Here is an 8,613-nt window from a genome sequence, read left to right as displayed (position 1 = left end):
TGGTTGAGCGAGTTAATTAATACTGAATCTCGGCTTCTCAGTCCCTCAGCAAAGGCAGTTGGGCGGGCGAGACAGTATTTTCAAACCTCCACAGCCGTAACCATCTCTAGTGTTCAAAGACCCTGCTAGCTCAGCCTCCCATGAGGGAATGGTGGCGTCCCTTGCAAAAGAAATCTGAGTCTAACCTCAAAAACGGTCTAAAGCCCCTTTCATTCTTTATGATAAATGTTTCAAATATTCCCATCCTTCCCCGCTCCCGCACTCGTGTGTGTGTGTGTGTGTGTGTGTGTGTGTGTGTGTGTGTGTGTGTGTGTGTTTTAAAAATGAGTCTGCACTCTTGAGGGAGAAGAACGTTCTGCGTAGGGATGTGCTGGCAGGTCCTTGAGATACAGAGAGTTCCTGTTAACCTTGGCAAGGTAACTTCTTTCCTCCCTTTTCCTATTGTGAGCCCTCTGAAGTCTTGTTGGCAGAATGAGGAAGAAAGCGCTGTCACCTCTGAATGTACTCCATCAACCCGCGGCCACTTCATCTTGTTTAGGCTCCTCGACTGCTTTGCAGAAGGACACCAACGCCCACATCCGTCTCCTCCAGACAGGCTGGGAAACAAATTCTTTGTCCTGTCTCCAAAGGGCTGACTAGCTTTTAGCGATGTTTATCTTCACCGAAGGGTGACAACCTTCGAAGGGAAAGTTGAAAGAGACCGACACAATTAAATGACCTTGTCGCCCGAGTTCCCTGGTTTTCTTTTGGAGGTAAAAGACCGAAGCTTGTTTTTTCTCTTCCACTTGTTAACACCGATTTTTTTCTAAACTTCCTTATATGTATGTACCGAGAAACAAGTATGTCGCGTTATGATTATTTTGCAAAACTGGAATTCTTTGGCAAACGTAAATGATTCTGCCTTCAGTATTTAACATCCCTGCCATGTCTCCTCCCTTGTTATCCACATTGGTTCTTTCACAGCTGGTATCTAGTGACCTTGTATGGAGTCAGGGTCACTCAGTCTTGAGATTCCCCTGGTTTGCTTGAGTCCTTCAAGTCTGAGGACTATGGTTATTTACGCTAGACTGATTTGAGGGCAAAAAAGCATAATGCTAGTGTTCCACCGTTAACTTATATTTAGGGGTCTCTTGTAATCTAGGTTGTGACCACTACTGAACCCAGCCACAGCTGGTAAGGTAACTTGTCAAGGCTCCGGCCTAGCCCAGCAGTTCCTTCCCTGGAGAAGGGCTGAGGCCTTACAAACAAGGCAAGAAAGGGGTTCTTGAAGGCACCCCTGCAACGCTCCTCCTCACCCCTGCAACTTCCCTCCAATGTGAAGGCTACGCTTCCATAGGAGTGCTCAGCCAGTCCTGTGGCAGGACTGAATCCTCAGGTTACAGGGGTAAGATCCGACCGGGGCCTCAGGGGCAGCTTTCCACCAGACTGGCGGCTCTCTACGGTTAGCTGGTGCCAACAGAGGCATCGCCCACAGCTGAACTCCATGCTCTCTCTGCATTCCCCAAGTGTGGGCACACTAACTAACCTTGTGGTCTTAATCTGGCCCGCAGGCTGGCTTTTGCCTCCCAGCCGTGGCCTGGAAGGCGTGATGCAGGAATATCTAAAAAGTTATACTATCTGGTTTTGGCTCGGAAGTTGAGACTGTATCCTTACACGGTGTTATCCTAAGGAAACACAAGCCCTCCCTTGTTCTTCTCATACCATGTAGGCAGAGCGTGAAGTCACTTTTTGCTCTGAATTGTTCTTCATTCTTCCTTCTTTCAACCTCCATAAAATAATCATTAAATCTCATGGATATACTAGAAAGCGCTGTTTATTTTACTTGCTAAATTTACTTGAAACAAAGTAAATTATAAACTGCCTTTAAAATAGCATAATATAAAACAAATTAAAGTTAGGGGAAGTCCATGACCAGATTTTAAGAAGTGCAGGATTGTAACACGGGGCCAGGCATAAAGGAAAAAATTTTAATTCATTTTTTAAAATTATTTTATTATTAATGTATGTATCTGTGTGCATGCACATGATCCTAAGGGACTGAACCTCTGAAACTGTAAGCGAGCCACCCTCAGTTAAGTGCGGCCATGGTCTGGGTGTCTCTTCTCAGCAATAGAAATGTCTACGTACAGGCAGAAGGAACATTGGCATTTGTCATCAGAATCTGAGGTATCAACGGTGTAAGCCCAAAGGTCCCTAACTAAGACAAATTGCTAATCAGGAAAATGCCCTACAGCCATGCCCATGGGCCAACCTGATGGAAGTCGGTCTTCAATTGAGGGCCCTTTCCCCAAGTGACTCTAGTTGACATTACGTGGCAAAAGCCAGCCAATACACAGGGCAAACCCTCTGACTTGGTATGCCATCTCTCTGGCCCCTGAGCTAAATTTTGGTGAAATGCATGAAATGAAATAACTCTTGGTTTGGTAGGAGCCAGGCAGAGTGCTACATTCAAGGAGCACTTTAAAGGATCCACGGGTTCACATAGTCCAGTCTGTGTAACAGGAATAGAGAACTTGAAAACAAATAGAGAAAATAAATTGTATCTCTACAACACAGTGATAGATTCAATAACTATGTAAGTCATCTAATGCTATACATGCTTCAGTGAAAATTTACTCGCCGCTCCTCCAGGCTGGAACCGTGGAACCTGGGCCAGAATAGCAAGAGAGGACCCCTGCAGTGCCAGAAGCGCCTAAGAAAGGTGAAAGACTTTGGAAAAGTTGAAGGGGAAGTGACTACACACAAGAAGTTTGCCCTAAAGACGCTTCAAAAGGCAAGGCGGGAGCCTGTCTATGAGAAAACAAAGTGCCATCTCAGGGAACCCAGGCAGACGTTCAGGACTGAGATTCAAATGGCTAAGAGATGGCAAGGAAAACTAGAAACGTCTACGTACAGGCAGAGTGAATATTGGTGTTTGTCATCAGAATCTGAGGTATCAATGGTGTAAGCCCAAAGGTCCACAGTCATCAGAATCTGAGGTATCAACGGTGTAATCCCAAAGATCCACAGTCATCAGAATCAGAGGTATCAACCGTGTAAGCCCAAAGGTCCACGTTGGATTGCAGCTTCTTGGTCCGCATCAAACCAATTCCATGGCATGAATATGCTGAGGATTGTGGAACCATAAATTGCATGGGGAGCATCCCAACCTGAAGTAGGTAAATGAACCAGTCTACAAGCCTGACTGTGGTGAAATCACCAAGCGGCAGATTGCCTTGACGGATACCGCACAGTCTCTTCGTGGATATGGCCTTGTCTGGATGGAGGATCCAATTCCATCTCTACAGGTGGAAAACACTTCCAGGAAGTCAATAACTTCCTGTCACCCAAATTATCTTTGCCGTAAGCTGGGATGAAGAGGAAAAAAAAAATCTCGTGTTGTGGGTGGTGGAGTTGCTGGCAATGGGAAAGACCAGACAGACTTTTTCTTTTCTTCTCTTTTCTTTTCTTGAAGACGAACTAAGGCGTCCCCATTGTGGTTTTGTAATCTCATCAGCTGATGAATAGTAACAGCTTGGCAAATTGAACAGGAAATAAAAATGAGTCTCCTGCTTCAAAACCATTAAGAACTGCCCTGTGGCTGTGGCTCTGAGGACTGAGGGGGCTACATATATCACTTGTCTAAGCCCAGGCTGCACACACCAGATAAGGCCTTGTCGTAAGCAACGCTGAAACTGGGAAGAAGGATTTCTGTCTGGAAGATGAATGTCTGCTCCGACGTGAGAATGCCCTGAATGAATCGGAAAGCGCAGATAGCAACGTTCCGTTGTCGCTGACAAAGACAAGCTCGGGATGATCTCTAGTTTAACTGTCCAGCGTACCATCTGACCTGGAACATCTACAGAGCAAAACCATCTCCATATTCCTCGGCTGGATCAAGCCAATACCTTTATCCGCCTCGGTAATCATTGCGTAGATGACAGTAGACTAGATTTGAAACCACGGGATGGAGAACAGATTCCACTTCCTCCTAACTAAGGGTCTAGTCAAGATATGGATGCTCATTGGGCCGCTACCACGTCATCTGGGATGCTGTTCAGTTATTGCTTGTTCACTGTGCTCTGCTTCTCACTCTCTTAGTCTGTCCTACTTGGGCTGAGCAAGTGCGTGTCTCCCCAGTGCTGGGTCACATCTTCGTTTTAATTACCTCGTGGAGCCCTTACGCCAAATGAGCAGCCAATCTGAAACATTGTGAGGTTCTTTAACGCTTATCAGTGGGAAACGTGAGGCAGCGGGGAAATCTGACTACGTGGACCTAGCCATTATCTAAACTACCTCTCAGAAACAAGTGGTGAGCAGGGAGTTTGTAGGAGAAAGTGTAGGCATGGCCTACCTGGCACACTGCACTTCTACATTAGAAGCGTGGCGCACCGGGCCCCAGAAGTCATAACACTGAATTCTGAAGTAGCTGGTAGCTGGCCTGCGCACGAGTCTGCACTCCCCATGTCTCCTTTTGGTGTGCTTCTTCTGCCCAGAGGCCCTGGTGGTGTGAGTTCCCGGTCCTAGGTAATGTGCCCACCAATCATTGTCAATAGGCGTCTACTGTATACGTAATAGAACCAAAGGAAGCAGAAGCTGTTCACTGAAGTCATCTCCTGAGTGGTTTACCTCTGTGCCCATTACTAATCCACAAGCATTGCTGTCTATAGCAGAAGGAGGAGGAGAAGGAGAAGGAGAAGGAGAAGGAGAAGGAGAAGGAGAAGGAGAAGGAGAAGGAGAAGAAGAAGAAGAAGAAGAAGAAGAAGAAGAAGAAGAAGAAGAAGAAGAAGAAGAAGAAGAAGAAGAAGAAGAAGAAGAAGAAGAAGAAGAAGAAGAAGAAGAAGAAGAAGAAGAAGAAGAAGAAGAAGAAGAAGAAGAAGAAGAAGAAGAAGAAGAAAAGAATGGAGATGGAGGAGCAGGCAAACAGTGATGTTATAAAGGAAAGGAGGAGGAAGAGTGGGGAGGAGGGAACAGCAACAAGTGAACTTTGAGTGCCTGGAATTCCCAAACCAGAGTTCAGAGATGGCCACGGTCAAATTGCCCCTGGCATCCACCCCAGAAGATTCTAATGAACCCTGGGCCATCAGCCAGTGGGGTAGTTTCCTCTGATGCGATGCAGTCAGACCCGAGAGGCCTTATCTGTGAGTGGAATAGCCAGGGCCAGGTGAAGGAAATGATAGTCTTCGCTGCCAAGCAGGCCGGGCCGTGCAACATCCTCTTCTTTGTGAGCCCTTTCCTTCTGTTTCTGGAAACGCGGTGTTCAGAGAAAGAAACATCCATTTACTCTCCTTGGGTCAGAAGGAGAAATGCATTTTGTTTGGTCTGAAATCAGTTTAAAACTATATCTGCCAAAACAATACATTTTAAAATAATGTAAAAAAAATAGCCACTTGTGATAGCTCTTCCTCCTGGTATGCATGGCAATGTGGTATTTAATTGCTTCCATGGGCAGAGCCGAGGATTTGAAACCGCTCGAGCAGTCCTGTGATGTTATTTTACATAAGCGGATCAGACAGCAAGCCATCTCCTTGCTCCTTCCTGCTCTCTTTCCTCTGTAACGTTGCCCTTCTTTATGCTGGCTTTAATTCCCTGCCAGGAGAAGAAGCCTGCCCTCTTTTCTTCCTGTCTGCCAAATTCTTATTGATCAGTTGCTGATGACTTAGTAAGACCTTGATGAGAATGGCCGACTAGGCCTTCAGTGTCAAGATCGAGGAAGGCCTATCAAGAGACACTTTTCATCTTTTCCTAAAGTCGCTGCCTTAGGTAATCAGTTCGTGGCCAGAGGCAGTGAGTCCCCCCAGAGAAGGTGCCATGATTCGGGGGGGAACCTCTGACCCCAGTTTTGTCAGCTCATTAAGGATACGGTCTGCCACAGGTGACTTTTGAACACACTAAGAAGGAAGAATCGAACGGTCTCCGTAGCGACGGGGTCAACGGGATCAGAGCCTGAGCCTGGAAATAAATCAGAGTCTGAAGAAGTAAACAACAAAAGAGACAGAAGACACCTCGCTGGCAGACACAGGACTTTCATCTGCCAGGCAGCCAGCCGCCACCTCCCTCTCACAATCTCAGGTGGCGTGTGCAGGGTGGTGTCTTCACGCCGTGGGCTTCTCGCCCATCTCTCTTGGTCCGTGAGCTCTTGGAGAGTTAGGACCCGGTCCTGTATAGTTTTACCCCATAGTTTGGGGCACATTCTCTTTCATATAGCAGGTTTGATGTGTGGAGAAATACAAGAGAAAGGGAACAAAAACCCTATGTCCTGTCTCCCAGAGACATTTTATAATGAGGCCTTTTGCTGTTCGGCTCTCATAAAACCACAACAGAAAACACACAGCGGTTTTGGGGAATAGAAACATCGGTAGATGCAGCTGGGGAAGGAGAGGAATAAGAATGATTTTTGTTTAGGGACTACAGCGTCCCGGTTTTCACAGATCACCTCATCTAATCCTTATGATGATGATGTCATGTGTAGGCTGTTCATCTTAGTCCTGTTTTGATATATCAAATAAAGAAATTTCATTTACAAGCTGAACTAATGCAAAAGCCAGGTAGCGAGTAATTAACCCACCTGGAATTAAAAGCACCAATTCCAAGGCATGCTTTTCTTCATTTTATTAGTCTGTTTACCTTGGGCAAATATACCTTTTTACAGCCATTTTAACCATATTTACTCAACAAGTCTTTCTATCTGTCTGGTACCACCATGGTACTTCTCCATGGTAATGGCTTTTTCTGTTACGCTTTTATTCTGGAAACTTCTTTTACCACAAAGATATAATCATTGGAGATAAACACTTTCTATTGGCTGAAATTACAAAGAAAGGTGTGTGTGTGTGTGTGTGCGCGCGCTCGCGTGTGTGAGTGTATACAAGTTTTGTTTTGTTTTGTTTTTTGAGATGGTCTGGAACCCACTGTATAACTCAGGGTAGCCTCAAATTCATGGCAATCCTCCTGTCCTAGCTTCCCAAGTCCTAAGACTACAGGCATGAGACTATCATGCTGTCTTAGTTAGGGCTTCTCTTGCTCTGAAGAGAAACCATGACCATAGCAACTCTTATAATATAATCAGGGTAGTTCAGTTACATTTCCAAGGTTCAGTCCATTATCATGGTGGGACATGGAAGCATACAGGCAGGCATAGCGCTGGAGAAGGAGCTGAGTGTTCTATAGCTTGCAGGCAACAGGAAGTGGTCTGTCTTCTTGGGCATGGCTTGAGCATACATGAGACCTCAAAGCACGTCTCCATAGTGACACACTTCCTCCATCAAGACCACACCTACTCCAACAAAGCCACACCCCCCAATAGTGCCTCTTCCTTTGGGGACCATTTTCTTTGAAACCACCACACATGCCCAGCTCAGATTAAATATATTCAGCAATAGTTTTCAAGACATTGAACATCAGTCAGTAAGACAAGGTGACCCCAAAGAGAGGGCAAACAAACATCACGAGTTCCAGGAAGGCTCCCGCTTCAAGGAGAAGGCTCTCCTTCAATGGAGAAGGCTCTCCATTTCAAGGAGAAAATGTCCAGGTAACACTCAGGGAATGACTTGAGTTGAATGCACAGAACTAATTGTCTGAGGAGACCCACAACAGCTGGAAAATGCTAAAAAGAATTCCAGAGAGGACAGGACTCAGCAGTCAGCGAATGTGGCAGAGCTGTAGTGGGGCAGGGGTGCTAATTACTTAGCGGAGTCTTTGAGGGACCACATGTATCCATGAAAAAAGAAAAGCACTAGCAAATAAATAAAATCATGTTCATTGTAAGTGACTGGTGGTGGCTTTCGTGCCGAGAGCTCTCCAGTTAACACAGTGGATATTCCTAAAACCCCGAACGTTCTGTAAGAAGTTTGACCAGCACCAGCCCCGCAAAGTGAAGGCGGGACTTCTGTGCTGACAGAAATGGAGTCATGAATGGAGACTCTAAGGTAGTCAGACTCAGCTGATTTTCTAGAAAAGGGGTAAACTGTAAAGATTGTTCAGGGGTTGAGCGGGATGAGCCCGTGCGCTGCTCTAACAGAACGCTGGCTTCTAAGGATTGGGGTCATGAACAAGGAGGTTAGAAGGAAAAGGACACAGTGAGCCTGCTTCTAGTTTCAATTTTTATTTTATTATTAAGACGATAAAATCATGTCATTCATTCTTCTTGTTTGTTTTTCTTCTGAGACACGCCCCTCCCCCCCACTGCAGCACCTATTGGCCTGCAACCTCCCATGTTATCTGGGATGGACGCAGATTTGTGACAATCCTCATGCCTCGGCCTCCCTTGGCGCTGGGATGGCAGATATGAGCCGATACACCAGAAGACAGTGACATATCGAGGTGACATTCACACACAAAGAATTATCTGGTGGCAAAGGACATTGCTAATTCCTAAAGTAGAGAAATCAAGGGCTGGAGAAGCGGCTCAGCAGTTAGGAGCGTTTACTGCTGTGCAGGAGACCCTGGTTCAGTTCCCAGACTCACATGGTGGCTCCTAGCCATCTGTGAAACTCCAGTCTCAGGGAATCCAGCTTCTTCTCCTGGCCTCCGATGGCACCAGGCATGCGCATGGTACAGCATACATACACAAAATCAAAACTCCCAGCACATAAAAGAAAAAAACTGACAAGAACTTTAAAAAAAGAACTAAAT

General features: G+C 46.0%; 1 pseudogene; it reads left to right on the top strand.

Annotated features, from left to right (window-relative positions):
* Positions 1-648: 648 nt before the first annotated feature.
* On the top strand, positions 649-5,929 carry LOC126511780 (60S ribosomal protein L7-like; annotated as a pseudogene).
* Positions 5,930-8,613: the final 2,684 nt, after the last annotated feature.

This window comes from Alexandromys fortis, unplaced genomic scaffold, assembly GCF_014885135.2.
Source record: "Alexandromys fortis isolate MF-2015 unplaced genomic scaffold, M_Fortis_MF-2015_v1.1 scaffold_65, whole genome shotgun sequence".
Classification (NCBI taxonomy): Eukaryota; Metazoa; Chordata; class Mammalia; order Rodentia; family Cricetidae; genus Alexandromys; species Alexandromys fortis.
Note: the sequence above shows the minus strand (reverse complement) of the source record. Positions and strands in the feature narration are given on the sequence as shown.